A 17,705-nucleotide genomic window follows, 5' to 3' on the forward strand; every position below is an offset into this window, starting at 1 on the left:
AGTGGGCGGCTGTCAGGGAGGCGACCGAGTCGCTGGAAGCTCCCGGTGGCTCCATCTGCAGGGTGCCGCCATGTTTCAGTGCGCGCATGCGCAGACTGATCGCACATGCGCAGAGAGGCTCCAAAGTCGGCAGTCAATAGAGAGTCGTACGCATGCGCAGTGCAAGGCAGCCATCGTAGGGAAGATGCTCCGCGGGGACTAAAGCCCCCAGAAGGCCATGGGGATGGAGATCAGGTGACATACAGCAGCCAATAGGGCATCAGGATTCTCCTACAAGAGAACGGTTACATTGGTCTGGGACCACGCCAGTCGGAGCTGGGACAAGGAAGGGGTAGGTTGTGTGTGCAGGTGTCTGTGGCACCTGCACTAGACCCGATACCCCCTGTTAGGCCCCAGCCCTGACTCCCCTTTCAGCTTGTGGTTGCTGCAGGGACAGGCCCAGTAGATAGGGACACTGCCCCTGTAGCACTAGTGATAGGGACCAAGCCAGGACACGGCTGCATCCTGGCCTCAGGTGTCTGGGACCAGACACCTGCTCCTACAGAGACTATTAAAAGTGGTACAATCCATGCGGGACCCACCCACCGTAGAGGCGGAGGTGTCATGGTTCAGCACTCTGGATCCGTGGATCCCACTCTACAGCTGCAGCGCGCCCGGGTGTGGAACCAACTGGCAGGTACCTCTACACAACAAGTGCACCAACGTACACCTCGGTTCTAGAGGGCAGCGCTGACCTACATATTTGGTGTGGGTTGCAACTCGTGAACACCGAGGGTGGTTATTTGCCAGAGGGACCCTGTGACAGGGTGAAGTCAGTCACTAACAGTTATGCCTGGGAGACATATTTCTGAGTTCTTCATCCAGCACTCAGAGGGTTAACCCAGGAGGAAGGGTTGAGTAATCAGAAGGGAGCCAACACACCTGACAACCAGCATGACATATAAGGAAGTCATTGCTGGTAATCAGGTGGCTCTCTCTCAGTGCTCTCCTAGACAAGCTGTTATGCAGACCGATTCACAACTACAGCTCTAAAAGTCACAGTAAGAACTGTTCATATTATTTTTCTGACTGTTTGATATATACTAACGGTTTGGTTATGGATTAGCCAGCAAGCCTGATAGATAGGCTTGCAGTGTTAGTAAGTTCTCCCAATGTGGAGCAGGATTTATTTTGCTATATTTTGTTTATGCCTTAAAGGGACAGTGTGCCCACATGTTTAGTTATGCTGTGGAGAAATAAAGCCACTCAAGATTTACTTTAACCTGAAACTACACGTGTGGACTATTGCCTGACCTTGGCTACAGGCCGTCCTGCCACAGACCCTTAGGTGGGGATTATATAATTGGGGTGTGGACAAGGTGTTGTGGCACGATGTGGGGTTGTGGCCCTGTGAGGCCTTAATGGTTCTATATTAACATTAAATATATGTGTACAGTACACTGGTTGTATTATACAAGTGTGTATTCGTTATTGTCCTGCAAAAGGTTATCCCACACTGTTAGGATTCCGCGCAGGTGGAGGCGCTGTCGACCAACGGATCAGGTACACCCCAGGCTCCCAGCAGCGTTGGCTCAGACCTCCTGTGAGCCACAGGTAAAGCAGCACATACACACTAGCCACCATATCTCCCAGGGGGTGAGGGAAAGTGCGCTACATAAACACTAAAATACACACACAGAGTAAAAGTAACAGTGCTAAATCTAGATATAAATGTGAAAAACATTATTAATATAAAGTAGATGTGCTAATGGGTGAATGTGAAAATATAAACAATTATGATGTCCCAGTACAAAACAAGAAAGCACTAAAAATACCAATACAAATCGGCAAAGAAGTTTAGGAAATCTGATAATTAGAGAAATTTGCAGCCTCTAAAATGGACAAAACCAAATCCAAAATAGAATGTGAACAAAAAGAAAAATAAAGGCTCTTTTCTCAAATTATTAGCAGAACAATATTTATTAGGCTACTGTCTATTGGACATAATCATCTATTTAAAACAGTGATAATAATGTTATTCACAACAGGTAAAATAACCATAATAAATGACTTTGCATTCAAATAAAGATCTTTTTGGGTGGAGTTATATCTTTGATTAACCTTTTCATATCTGAATTAAGATCACAAAATCACATATGTATATTTCTCCCCCTAATATTGGAATTTGTTCTATTTGACGCAAGGTCATTTGTTATGGTTATTTTACCTGTTGAGAATCACATTTTCACTGAAAGTATATGGTTTAAACAGCACACTAAAAATATGCGGGAATAAAATAAAACAATGGTGCACCGGAACCTTGAGGGACCCTATTTCCTCCCAAAGGACAATATAGAACAAGAAATGGGGCGGGGGGGAGGGGGTACCCAGCACTCAAAATCAGAAAAATAAAGTGGGCACCAGATTTGCGTCGAGCTATGCCAATTTCATAATGGGATTATGGGAGGAACAACACATCAAGGCAAACAATGAGTTTGGCGCAAATCTGGTGCTCTATAAACACTACATACTGTAGATGATATTATAATGATATGGTGTGGGGATCACAACACTTTAGAACTCTTTTTGGAACTTATCAATCACAACACTTATAATTTAAAATTTACCCACAAACATTGCACCACTGAACTGGAATTTCTGGACCTACTAATTTACATTAACAATGGAAGTATATGCACCAAAACATACCATAAACCGGTAAGCTGCCTCAATTATATTGAGGCAGAAAGCAATCATTATCATCAATGGTTATAATATACCTTTTGGGGAAGTGAGACTTTTAAAATGCAATTGCTCGGAGCAACACATTTTTCAAGAACAAGCTACGGTAGCCTTAGACAAATTTAAATCTAAACTTTACAAGTCATGCATGTTAAAAGATGCTTACTCTAAATCTGTGAATTTAAATAGAAAAGATATATTAAAAGTAAAAACTTAGAAACGAGTGATAAGCTCCCAAAACCAAACTATTGCTATAAATGTATCTTTTATAACCCAGTATAACCCATTGTCAGCCAAAATCAAACGTATAATCAATAAACATTGGCATTTAGTTTTGAAAGATCCAATTCTATATCCATACCTTCCACCCAATCCCAGACTATTATTTACTAAAGCCAAATCACTTTAAAAAGCCATTGCTCCTAGTTATCTCAAATCCATCAAAGACAATCTATCTCAAACATTTCTTCATGTTAAGGGTTTCTATAAATGCCTCAAATGCAAAATATGCAAACTTAACCCTCAAGAGGTTAAGCAGGTGAAACGGTTCTCTTCTACACATACTAAGAAAGAATACAATATCAAGAAATGTATTAATTGTGAATCACAAAATGCAGTATATCTTATACAATGTCCGTGTTCCAAACAATATATTGGTCAGAAGGCCAGAAAACTCAAATTAAGATTTGCTGAACATATCACAAATATTCAGAAAGGATTTCTGCAGCATAATTTATCAAGACACTTTAAAGAATGTCACAATCAAAACCCGTCAGCGATTAAATGTATCAGTATTGATGTTCTGGAACCCAACTGGAGGAGGAGACAATGTCAATCAAATTTCTAAACGGAAGACAAAATGGATCCATACACTGAAAACTTTAGTCCTGTATCGACATAATATAGATATAGATCTGGGAGCCTTTCTCCAAGATTGACACGTGTCTCCTTGACTCCATATAGGGCTGTCATTTATTCTTATATTCTGCAACAGTTTTTATACCTTGATTGCATTTATATACAATATTATCTTCTGCTTATACATGTTTGTTTCCGTGTGTTTATTTCTCCATGCTGAATAAGATATTTATGGTATTGTTGATCAATGTGCATAAGCTCAACCATATTTGTATAATACTTACTAAGTATATTTTTAGGTCTTTTTATTATTAAAACAGTCTTTGCTTTTGTATTATATTAAATATCCTATAAGAAGCTATAGGTATATATTTCTCCCTGTGCAGTATCTGCCCTGTTGCATTACTATTGGTCCGAATGGAACAAATCTGATTGGACACTGAAAATGACAATCAAGCAATCAGGGTAAAACTGCAGGTACAGTATAAATATAAGGTGCTAACACTAGTTCATTATACCCCTGATGAAGTCCACTAGGACGAAATGCGTAGGGTTTTGAGAGCCTAACTATATGTTGCTGTATACTTGAAAAGGTTATTTTATGCAAGACATCTTTGAAAAGGAACCTGAGTGTGCATCTTTTTACTTACTGATCCTGCCCTGTATACAATTTGCATACACTCCCATAGAGAATCCACTGCAGACAGGTGAAGTCACCATCAGCTGTGAGCAGGAACGTGACCCACTGTGGGAGGTGACTGCGGACTGAATGGAGAAGTTGTGGTGCGGAGACGCCGAGACTGAGCAGCACTGTAAGCGACTGCTGATCTAATGGTGAGGCGGTGATGCGGAGAAGCAGAGATGGAGCAACACGGAAGAAATGTGCATGCCTGTCTTAACCACCTAAAGCCCCTAAAACCTTCTGAGGACCAAAAGTGGAGTCCAGAGGCACAGTGCAGTTGGACGTAAAGAATACAAGTTTTCCCAATGGAGAGACACACATTTACCATCAGCTGTGAGTAGCATGATTGATTACCAAAGGTAACGTTTCAGGGGGCTACAGAGGCTGCAACTCTGAGATGCTAAGTCCCAACCAGCACACTCAGAAGAGAACTTTCCTACACATCCTTATCACACACTGTCACTAAGTGAACAGTAACTTTTCAAGTGCTATACTCTTTGATGTTACAGATCATTGGACATTTCTATTGCTTCCAGGACTAACCATATTTCTACACTTCAGTCCCTCACTCACTAGGTTTCTTTCATTTTCAGTCTTTTCTATCTTGCGCCGAATGTTACATTTATTATACACACACACACACACATATATATCTAAAATAAAAAAAGAAATAGATGATACCGTTCTGTGGCTAACGAAATGCTTTTATTTGTGCGAGCTTTCGAGATGCACTGATCTCTTCTTCCGGCGATGTTACAATGAATGAAGCAAGCAAAGGGTATACTTAAAAACAGTGTCTCTTGGAATGTTATCTGTGCTTATCCCTTCCCACACACCGGACACAATACAAATACCACACAGGAATCGGGAATACAAAATCAGAGGAAGGTTCACCTGTTCCTCCAGCAATGTCGTGTGCATGAAATGCCCAGGGGGCTGCTACTACATAGGTGAGACGGGGCAGGGGCTAAACAAGAGAATGAACCTGCATCACACACGGAACAAGAGACGGTCCTGTCGGCAAACATTTCTCTGACTCTGGCCATAAGATGAACGATCTGAGGGTTGCCAAACTCAAAGGTAATCTTAAAACACCGAAAGAGACCGAAAGAGAGACGGTTGCATGAATACAAATTTATGCAACTGTTCGGGACACTTAGCGGTGGCCTAAACAGGGATTGAAATTTTATGAGTCATTACTGACTCAAGTGAACTCTCTTCCCATGAGCGCTAAAGGCCTTGTCTGTACATACTGTACATACTGTGCTATATGTATGCACAGACAGCTGTCTCTTACACATGCTAATACTCCTTGTTTTTCCATCCCTATACACCAATAGGGACCACATAGTATCTACACACACTTTTAGTTATGCTACAATCTCTCACATTTCCACACTTACCCACACCATTTATTTTAACTCCCACTCCACACACACCTTTTGTATAGCACTGTATACACTGTGGGCTCTCCATTCATTTATATTCACACAGATACACACACACACTCTTACATCACTACCTTTCAGGAACCATTTAACACCTCTAGCCATAAATCACATCCACACACGGGGAGGGACAAGCACAGATACCATTCCAAGAGACATCGTTTTTAAGTATACCCTTTGCTTGCTTCATTCATTGTAACATCGCTGGAAGAAGAGATCAGTGTATCTCGAAAGCTCGCACAAATAAAAGCATTTCGTTAGCCACAGAACGGTATCATCTATTTATTTTTTGATTATTGAAGCTCGGCTAACACGGTACTGATACCTCTACATATACACATATATATATATATAGAACGACAAAAAAGAAAGCGCCCGATCCTAGTGTAATATGAAAATAAACATTTAAAAGCATGTAATGAGTATACTCATTTGCCAACTGTGGGATGATCAGTTGAGGGAGACATTACCTGAGGGGTGCAGTTTTTTCTTTGTTTGACATATATATATATATATATATATATATATATATATATATATATATACACATATATATACACATATACATACATACATATACACATACATATACACATACATACATATATCTCAAGATACAAAAATTACTGGAGTTAAACTCGTATACGTGTCAGGGAACATGGGGGGGATAAAGGGGGGTCATGGAGGCAGCTTTAACATCCTCCGGTTTGAGAACAAGAGACAAGTAAACATGCAATCTGGTCCTGCTGACATCTAGTGGAAGTTTACAGAATGCATGCCTCCTTATGGCAAACATTAGAAATCTGTTCTTTATCAGGTGTTTAAAGCGGCATTTTCGCTTGGGATATATAAATATATATATATTTTTGAGTCTATCTGCGGTGTGCTGTCCCTTTTGTCATCAGGATTACCCTGGTTACTGTTACTGTTATATGTCTATACACTTTATGTCTATACTTCATCTATGGGACAAGCATCTGCCTTCTTTGGAAACCGTGAGTGTAAACTACTATACCAATGACTAAATATATATTTGGACTAGGTAAGAAGAAGGGGTTCTCCAGAGCTGAGACGTGTTCATTTCCTCCCTGGAGACGCCCTGTTTCCCAAGATACAAACCTGTAAAAGGGCTGTTTCTATGTAAGAAACCTATATATTTAAAGGAAAAGCTCCTTTAAAATATATATTTGATCAGCAAAGATGAAGAATACATCAGATTTCAAGCTTTCAATTAATATAATCAAACAATGCAGCGAAAGGAATAAACAATTAAATTTACATCTATAGCCGGGGCGCTCCACTCCAATCCTCAAGGGGGGGGGGGGGGAGGGCTTGAGTACTGGAGTTGAGCACCCTTGATCTATAGAATGAGTGCCCCCATTCTCCCCATGGTTTGGATTCTACAAGGAGGAACAAAAACAAGTAGGCTCGCATGCTGCTTTACATTTGACATAGGTTTCAGGTGCCACCTTATCAAACATTCAGCTAAATATTATATAGGAGGTAAGCCATGCACCCAGGTATTTATTATCATTAAATAGAATGCTCCAATATATTATGTGTTTGTGTCGTGCAGACAATAGAATTAACATTAAAATACACTGATACACTAGGTAAGCTTGGCCCTGCTCACAAATGAAGGCAATTCTGCTTTAGATTCAGCAAAGATGATTAACTTTGCCTTTAACTATAGGTCAAACATTTATACATTATTTTTTATAAAAAAAAACAAATTGTAGCTTAACCGTTAACCTGTGACTGACTGAACTGACCCGTCTCTGTGTGTCTAGTTGACGCCCTCGGCTGGTGTGGGGCCTGCCTGGCCTCTTCTCATGTACGGTTTCTGTGTCTGTGTCGAGAATTCTAAGAAACCAAACAGTACTGAGAGTTATAAAGGGCCAATTTTATTTTTTCTTGTCTTTACGCAAAAAAACCCCTGCTAAAACAACAACTCCACCCTTAATAGTTTTAATTTATTTACTCTGAGGTCCTGTAGTTGTTTGATCGAGGGCCTCTAATGTGTGTTTGTGGAACATTGTGCTCCCGTCCCAAACAATGATCTCACACTCTAAGAACTTGGGCTGCTCCTGTATTTTTTGCTTATGTTGCAAATTGGATTTTCAAAGTGACCACGATTAAGAGGTATCTTCAAGGTTGTATCATGGGATCATGTCAGGCCACTGACACCAGCAGACACTGCCATTCCATTACAAGAGTGAGTTGCCCCATTGGTACCACTGCCAGTTCCACTGCAACAACAGCACCAGCGCTCAGCCAGGCAAATCAAGAACACTGTGCAAAGTGCAAAAGGAGCACTGAGAGTAAATCAAAATAAGACTGTGATTTGTCACTCTATTCTTGCTCTCGACGTCACACACACAAATACATACATAGTTAAGTTATGGTGGGTAAAAAAAGTGACAAAAACCCTCCACAGCAAAGCATATAGAAAATGGAAATATTACTGTATGCTCTGTATGCTCTGTATGTCTTAGGCAGGTCTGCAACCCCACCTTTAACCATTATCAGCCAGCACACAGCACTTCCACTGCAGCAAGGGATTCTGGGAAATTACATGCAGATGAGCACACAGCACCACCTTTTGCTTCAAAACCATATAACACACACACACACACAAACACACAAACACAGTATGAAACAGAAATGTGGCACTAATCTGGATGCGACTGTGAAACTGTAAAAGATAAACGTATCTAATGTGTAACTACCTAAATACAGTACGTGACGATTCAATATGATGAACAGCAGGAATAAATATCAGCTTAGCTGATTGTGAGTGATCACAATGTGAACAAAAGTGAAAATAACCAAATAAAATACTCAAATAAATATCACTTCAAGTGCAAATGAAGGTGCATAAAAAAGTCCACTCCTGGTTTGCTGCATCTCAAAAACATTTGGCTCTGCAACAGAAATATATGAAAAACAGAAAAAGGAGAGCGCACAAACATAGGAATTATATTGGCAGTACAAAAAGATAGTATTGCACGTACAACAAATACAATAAAATGCGCTTTTGACAATAGCACTCAGCCTGTCCGCAGTAAGCTCCAGAGTCCCCCGGTCCGTGACTTCCATCTAGATCAGCTGCTATGTGTGGAAAGTCAGACGTGGCAACCACTGGAAAGTTTCTTCTGTTCATGGGGTAACTGGTGAATACCAGGGTCCTGGGCACTAGTGCACCTGAGTGACGTCTTTTCTACCATATGGATAGCTTTATCGGATGGGATCACCGGCTGAATAAGTCCTCAGCTGAGTATTCACCGAAATGTAGTGATCCCAGGATGCTAGCACTGTCACAGGACAAGCATAGATAGTGTGTGCAACAATTGTTACAATAGTGAGGTAAAAATAGAATACTCCTACGCGTTTTGTGGCGTTACATCATGCCACTTCATCAGGGTTTGAATAATAACCTCAACACCCCACCATAGAATTGGTCACTCTTAATTACTGATTAAATCGTTGAGCTGAGGGTGATACAGTTTCATAAGCAGGTGAAAGGAGACAGGGTGGTATGTTAACAATAACAAACATCACTGTACATATTGTAATGGTAATATAAAACACAACCATCAGCTCACAATCTGTGCAAATATATTCATAAACAATTAAGTTAAGTGACATATTAAAAACTCAAAATCTTTTGTAGCTATATCAGTAAAAGCATATATTATTAGTTACAGATTAACCACACAATTGAATCTGTATAATTACTTACTCCACAAAACCTATGCATGTTTATGTGAAAGGAAGAGATATTAAATTAGCTGAAAAGGGTATATTTATAAAAGCTCCTAATGTTGGTCTAAAGAATTGGAATATGTCTCCTTGCGGTGGCCAGTAATACACCAACCACTACTGACATATACATTTGAAATAGGAACCAGGCTAAACATGATACCTACTGGTGCCCTATAATAGAAATACAGTACAAAACCAATTGGAAATCCAGACAGAAAAGAACCATCACAAATTACCCGAATAGCTCATATGGCCCTGGTTGGTAAGAGGCCACATGAAATAATGTGTGTCCAATAACGGATCATATTGTAACTATTTTCACCTACAGTGATAAGAATCCATTGCTTGTGTGTGCACACAGAAAAAAATACCACATAAGCAAGGGACTCAAAATGCAATCAATAAAGGGAAACTATATCTTCCTCATTCAATCTATCAGGGATTATTGTCCTCAATCTAAAGAACCAAAAACGTTAACGTTTTGACCCTGTCACCACCTCTCCAGGTACCAAATTGATGCCCTTATAAACGCAAAAGGGAAGGGTCTTTATTCTGATGAATTTTGAAGTGGTGGGATACACTGTTTTGTTCAAAACCAATCTTTATATTGCTCCCAAATACGCCTTCTCGGCTGTCTTTTGGTTCTACCAATACATTGGAAGCCGCGTGGGCACCCGAGCATATACATTGCTTGATATTAAAAAGTTCACCATTATGTTTAGATTTAAATGCTTTTCTTTCACTATGCAACATTTTGCAAGCCTGACACTTTCCACACGGGAAGTTGCCCATAGCCTTGCTTGTAAGCCACAGTGATGAACTACATTCACAAACCTCTCCTGGATCATTCTTTGGAAAGATGTCACTTGGGGATAACATATTTTTAGATTTCTTGAATATAACACTAGCCGGAAGATGGGGACCCAAAACTGGGTCACTTAAAATGATCCTCCAATGTTTCATGAATATCCTCCAAATTTGATGTTCTAACTTTTTTATGGATGAGTAGTGTATTCCTTTCTACTACACTGACTTTAATATATTTATCACATAGTGACAGAAAAAAGTAATTTCCTGTTATATATATATATATATATTAGATACAATCCTATCGGGAACAGGAAATTACTTTTTTCTGTTACTATGTGAGTCGCTTACGTTGTTTTGGTCACGTGGATCAGAACAACCCAGAAAGTGAGTGTTCCTGGGTCCCGGATTCAGGGAACCCGAACACTCACCCTGTTCATACCACCACACTGGGTTAAGGAGTGGCGCATGGTGGAGGTAAACCATATTGTAAAATATCAGTCACCCATCACTCGTAAATCAGAGATCCTGTTAGAAGAGATTGTGGCAATGGATAACAGAGCAGCTAGGCTCTTCCGCATTGTGGGGAGGCTTCGCAGGACAACATGTTTGCCCTCGGGTTCGCTGATTATTTATCCTCCCTCCAGGCCATGGAGTGGAGAAATGCTAGGATACATATAGGTAATAATCCAGTTCAATCTGTGGGGATGGAAAATCTGGACCAGAATTGCGCCTCAAAATCAACAAATCCAGGTTTTAACCTTCCACTTTTTAACTATTTATATTTTAGTGGAAACACTGGGGGTTATTTATTTCATTAAACTGCATTGGTACTGATCAGGACACTATTACTGTACATACAAACTCCAACTGAAGTCAATGGATGTTTGTGTGCATAAGTGCCCCTGATCTGTAATTTTGCAGTTTAATGAATACACCCCACTGTTTAGATTTTTTTTTTTTAGTCTTTGGGATACACAACTGCAAATGAATTAAATCATAATATAGCACAGCAAACAAATTAATTATGACACCAGTGAGAATTTGGAGTTATGGTCCCAAAAAAATGGAATGATAAAGTCTCCACTTCAATGAATGAGGTTAGGCTACACTTATAGTGTCGGCGACGGTCACCGGAAAAATCAAATTGAGATGACTTCCAGCGATCGCAACCAAGCTGTCGCGTCGTGCTTACTATAAGCGCACGCGACGGTGGCAACGCATTTGTTTTGACGCGACGTCGCATCACTGTCGCCATCGCCATAAGCGCAGCCTTACACTTAATGCTACTGCACCGACACACTTTATTCGAGCAAATACCCAGTATGTACCTGGCAGATACCTGGAATGTGCCGCTCCTCACCTCTGACAAGCCCCGTTGCGTTTGCCTTCCCAGCCTGGGTTCATGCCTGGCTGACGGGCGGCTGATCTGTTAAATGATAATGATTAGGATTTAATAGGCTGCAATGCTTCGCGTGTCTACCAGATGGCATAAATTCATGAATTGTAATGCAGTATATATATATATACTGTGCAGTATTGCAGCCAGCGGGAATAAAATGCTTCAATCCCTGCCTGGAAAATAACCCAATGCACTCGGGCAGAAAACAGTCACAAACCTCAATACACCCGGGTATACCCGAATTCGTGGGACTAGCCGAGCTCGAATAAAGTGTGTCGCCAGTGTAATTGTTACTAAAATCATACAAAGGAAGTTTTTTCCTTCATATTGTGGGAAATTGCTGAAAAATCCCCTCACTTTTTTTTCAATGAAATTGATTGATAAACTGCAACAAAAACATTAGTGAAATATATTTTCGATGATATTACTGTAAAATGGGCAGGTCAATTAGTAAATGTGACACATTTCTCATTCACCTGGGATGCAATAAAACCTGAAGGCTTGTGATAATGGAACAGCTGGCCTCAGCTTACCAAAGTTATTTTCACCCACTTCAGGCTGTCGAAATGGTCTATTTGGTGTATTTATACAATGCTTATTTGCACTTGATGAAAAAGCAACAGAATGCATCATCTTCCATCAACAGGCTGGGCCATTGTGGGCCAAAGATGTTTCAGAATGAAGAGGAGTCCTTGACCTGTACGCACTAGGCCTTTGTAGTATGGTGACGTTGTGTACAAAAATGTTTCGCTCAAGATTAATGTTTTTTTTTTTAATGTTTTTTTTTTTTTTCCTCTGCACATATTTGAATGATTTGGGAATGAAGATTGTCCAAGGGCAAGCTTCAAACCTTTCAATGCCCTGACGTTTTCTTCATTGCCACAAAGGTCAACAAGGTCATAACATAACATTGTCTAGAAAGTCTCTATGGCACTGAAGACATTTATGTTTGACAATATGTATTATTTCCTTATTTGTTGGTCTAGAGATCTATCTAAACATTGTGAAGTATGTGAAAGTGCCCTGAAGGGGTTAAATAAATGAAGCATACTGTATGCTTATTTGTGATTTAGTACAATGAAAAGCTGGCGCTTCTTTCTGTCAGTAGGGCTGCCAGGTGTCCGGGTTTGAACCGGACAGCCCGGTATTTTGCCCCTGCGTCCGGTTTAAAATGAAATGTAATTCCGGACATGTAGGTGTCCGGTATTATCTCTCTCTGAGCGCAGGGTGGGTGCGAGGGGAGCCGGCGGCCGGTCAGAGCAGTTGCCGTACCACGCCCAGCTCTCCCCCACTGCAGGCTTCTCTCTCCCTGTCTGTCCAACGCCGAGGTGTCTGAGGCTGACGCACGCCGCGCCACCCTCTCACGCCGGCGCACACCGGAAGCCCAGGTGACTTCTGGCGCTGACGTCAGAGGACCCGGCGCGCGGCAGCCGCAGACACCTCGGCGTGGTACAGACAGGGAGAGAGAAGTGAAGAGAGAGACAACTGCACTGACTGTCCGCCCCCCCCCCACATTCACTGTCCCCCCCCCCGCTCCGCATCCACTGTCCCCCCCCCCCCCCGCAGCCACTGCCCCCCTCCTCTCTGCAGCCACCGGCCCCCCCGCAGGCACCGAGCCCAACCAGGCACCATCCCCCAAGGTAAGTCTGAATTTTATTGGGGAGGTGGGTATATTTTGTATATGTATTGGGGAGGTGGGTATAGTTTGTATATGTATTGGGGAGGTGGGTATAGTTTGTATATGTATTGGGGAGGTGGGTATATTTTGTATATGTATTGGGGAGGTGGGTATATTTTGTATGTGTATTGGGGAGGTGGGGGTGTATTTTAGATATGTATTGGGGAGGTGGGTATATTTTGTATGTGTATTGGGGAGGTGGGGGTGTATTTTAGATATGTATTGGGGAGGTGGGTATATTTTGTATGTGTATTGGGGAGGTGGGGGTGTATTTTAGATATGTATTGGGGAGGTGGGAGTATATTTTATATGTATTCGAGGGGCGTGGGGGTATTTTTTATATTTATTCGGGAGGCGTGGGGGTATTATTTATATGTATTCGGAGGGTGTGGGGGTATTTCTTTACATGTATGCGGGGGTATGGGGATATTTTTTATATGTATTCGGGGGTGTGGGGGTTGCATCTTTTACCATTGTGTCCAGTAGTTTTGGACAAGCCACGTGGCAACCCTATCTGTCAGCCGTAAACACTCACCTACTCTTCAGTTGAGCGTGAAGTGTAGAATGACAATAAGGTGTATAAATACCTTTATGCTAATTGGAGACTTGGTAAGGAACTCTATCCTAAAGGGAGGAGCCATACAGCTCCAAGGAACTGTTTAGTAAAACAGAAACCAGGCGAGCCAAAATCTACTCCTTCAGTATGACGCAATGTATCAGTAACACTATAATTAAATGCCCTTATGGAGTATGCAGCATGGAAAAGAATTGACCTAACATTTATGGAAAACAAAAACTGTACATATTAAGTGCGCTCCTCCCTTTACAAACAGTACACTTCACAATGGGAAGAGCGCAGGTAAAATGGACTGTATTTGTTTTCCATAAATGTTAGGCCAATTCTTTTCCATGCTGCATACTCCATAAGGGTATTTAATTATAGTGTGTGCAAAATACTCTTTTTGGCTGAAGTGATCTTGCCTGGGATCCTTAAAACCCAATGTATTTTAGGGTAAAGCACAATCACAGGACCATCCAGCTCTGGTTTAAGTGCTTTATTTTCTTTGTCACGACAGCAGACAAAATCAAGACAAACAAAAGAATCAAAAATAAATCCCAGCTCTATCTGAGCATTAACTAGACAGCAATTCTCTAGCTATCTTTGGGTGGCTTCCCCACGTACCAAACAATAAAACACAGATATCATAAACAAAACCAAATGCCGGCCAATGCCTGTCTGTAGCATCCAGCTCTCTCAGGCTAGGTCCCCGCTGCTGCGCCCACTATGGCGGGCACTGCAGAGACAAGAACCGCCCCTCAATGGGGCCGGTCCCACTACCCACCTTGTTGTGCGAACAGATTTCACTGAAGACAGGAAATCTGTGCTCACAACTCTCGACGTAGCGCTGGTCATGCCCCCGCGTTTCAGCCAATGAGGGCGAACCTGCCGGATGACGTCACACTCACCCCGTCTTTCCCCCTGCGACTCCCCACAGATTGGGGATCTCAGCAGCACGTGCCGCCAGCCTGGCGGGCGCTCGTGCAGCGTCAACACCGAGGTCTCAGCCTTAGCTGGAAAAAGGGAGAGGGGAGAACTGATCAAGCCTGGCCTTAAACTCTGTTAATTAAAGTCAGGTGATCAGCACCTGGCTGTGCTTGCAGAACCTCCCCCTGGATCTTTAACCCTTAGTAGGGCAGGTATAGTTTGCCAAAGCAGGAGGTATATACCTCCCCACTACAACATCACCACCTTTCCTCTCACATAGCCTCCCCCCCCAGCTCATTCCTACTGGGGTGAGTGACCATGCACATCAAGGCGTGTACCCAGGAAAGCTCATCAGCATTTCCCTGTTCCAGACCTGCCCTGTGTTCCACAGTGAAATTAAAGGGCTGGAAACTAAGGAACCACCTGGTCAACCTTGAGTTTTTTTCTTTCTTCTGGGACATCCAAGTAAGAGGAGCATGGTCTGTAATTAGCCTGAATTTTCTTCCGAAAAGGTAATAACGAAGAGCCTCTAAAGCCCACTTTATTGCCCGACATTCCTTTTCTACTATGGAATAGTTCTTTTCTTGTGGGTTTAACCTTCTGCTCAAAAAGTAAATGGGGAGTTCCTCACCCTGGTATTCTTGGGACAGGACAGCCCCTAAGCCCACATCAGAAGCATCTGTCTGTACTACGAACTCTCTAGAAAAGTCTGGGGTTACCAAGACAAGTTGGGCACAGAGAGCTTTTTCAATTACTTAAAAGCCTGATCTGCCTCTGGAGACCACTTTACTGTAACTGGGATCTTGCTTTTGTTAGGTCTCTTAAAGAGGCAGCAACTGTGGCAAAATTTGGGATAAACCTTCTGTAGTAACCCGTCAGACCTAGAAATGCTCTTACCTGTTTCTTGGTAAGTGGCTGGGGCCAGTTTTGTATAGCTTCCACCTTCACTACCTGTGGTTTAACCAATCCTCTCCCAATTACATATCCTAAATACTTTGCCTCCTGCAGGCCAATGATACACTTGGGAGGATTAGCAGTTAAACTTAACTTAATGGAATTAAGTACTGCTTGAGCCTTTGGGAGATGGGACTCCCAGTCTTCACCGTGGATAACATCATTCAGGTCTGCTGCCGCATATCTAGTATGGGGTTTTAGAATCCTGTCCATCATTATCTGGAATGTGGCAGGGGCACAATGTAGCCCGAATGGTAATACTGTATACTTTGGGTGTTGAGAAAGCAGTTTTCTCTTTTGCCTGTTCAGTGAGAGGGACCTGCCAATAACCTTTTGTTAGGTCTAGAGTTGTCAGGTAAGGTGTTTTGCCCAACCTTTCTATTAACTCATCAACCCTAGGCATTGGGTATGAGTCAAATTTAGAAATACAGTACCATTTAACTTGTGATAATCATTGCAGAATCTTAAAGTGCCATCAGGTTTTGGAACCAGCACAATAGGACTGTTCCACCCACTATATGATTCTTCGATTATCCCAAGTTTTAACATCTTTTCCACCTCCATGTTTACAGCCTGCATTGGAGCTTCAGGAATCCTATAGGGTTTAAGATTAACCCTTTTCCCTGGTTCTGTTATTATGTTATGTATAATGAATTTCTTTATCCCTGGGGTCACAGATAAAACATCCCTATTTCTCCTGACAAAATTACTGACTTCTTGTTTCTGATGTACAGGCAGAGTGTCTGGTATGTTTACCTCAGGATGAGTGGTGGGAAGTTCTAAGAGCTTTAAAGCAACCAGGACTTCCCTATCCTTCCAAGGTTTGAACAAGTTTATATGATGCAATTGCTCAGGTTTTCTTCTTCCTGGCTGCCTTACTTTATAATTAACAACACCCACTTTCTCAATAATTTCATATTGGCCATGCCACGTTGCAAGAAACTTGTTCTCCCCTGTAGGAACCAGCACTAATACCCTATCACCAGGTTGAAACAAACTGATCCTAGCATTACGGTTATAGCTGTTTTTCTGCGCTTTCTGGGCTTTTTGTATATGTTCCCTGACTATAGGCATGATAGTGGCCATTTGATCCTGCATCTGGGATATATGTTCAATCACACTACGATGGGGTGTCGTATCCTGCTCCCAGGTCTCTATAGCTAAATCTAGTAATCCGAGGATGTCGTCCATACACTAATTCAAAAGGGAAAAAACCTGTAGATGTTTGGGGTACTTCTCTAAGGCTGGGGCCATGGTGCCGCAGACCATGCGAACGCGTCTGCACGCTGAGGGAGCAGACTGCCTTAAGGCAGTGATTGCATCCATGTGGCATATGCGCACGGAAGCGGCGCGCGTTGCGCAAGAAATCAGTTGAAACCAATTTCATGGCGCGACAGGCCGGTCACATGAGCGGTTCGCCCAATGAGGGCGAACCAGCTCCGTGACGCCCCCCCACGGCCAGTCCATCATGTCCAGGGAAAGCACCCAATTCACGCGGGTCACTTCCCAGCCTCTGCGCGGGCGAAGGCACCATGGCCCCAGCCTTATGGAGAACATTAGGTAGGGCAAAAAAAGTCCCAATTTTTCCCATCTGTGTCAATTACCTTCTGAAACATACCTTTAAGGGTTTTATTAAATCTTTCCACTAAGCCATCAGTCTGGGGAAGCAAATTATCTGTTTCTTCATGGGAAAGTTACATTTTTTTTGTAATTTTGTCTAAATTAGGTCAATATACTTAATTAGGTAATATTTGTATTTGCTCAAAGAACAACCAACTTTTTTGAGCAAGGTAAAGCAAGTTTATTAGACAATATTAAATAGGTTTTAATAGGAGCACCAATGCTAAAAAGAGGTAGACTTAACCCAGATAAAGGAAACTTGATCTTAATCAGGTTACGGGCAT

At 42.0% G+C, this 17,705-nt stretch overlaps 1 protein-coding gene across 6 annotated transcripts in view; it reads right to left on the bottom strand.

Moving 5' to 3' along the window:
- THRB (thyroid hormone receptor beta) overlaps positions 1–17,705 on the bottom strand; it is a 337,521-nt gene that overhangs the window by 129,969 nt on the left and 189,847 nt on the right. For 2 of the 6 annotated variants that reach the window (XM_075586959.1, XM_075586957.1), the window contains exon 3: positions 7,482–7,572. The exons of the other annotated variants lie outside the window; for them this stretch is intronic. The gene's annotated coding sequence lies outside the window, so the exon portion shown is untranslated. The remainder of the gene's footprint in view (positions 1–7,481; positions 7,573–17,705) is intronic. 6 annotated transcript variants of the gene reach the window in all.

Source organism: Ascaphus truei, chromosome 2 (genome assembly GCF_040206685.1).
Source record: "Ascaphus truei isolate aAscTru1 chromosome 2, aAscTru1.hap1, whole genome shotgun sequence".
Taxonomy (NCBI): Eukaryota; Metazoa; Chordata; class Amphibia; order Anura; family Ascaphidae; genus Ascaphus; species Ascaphus truei.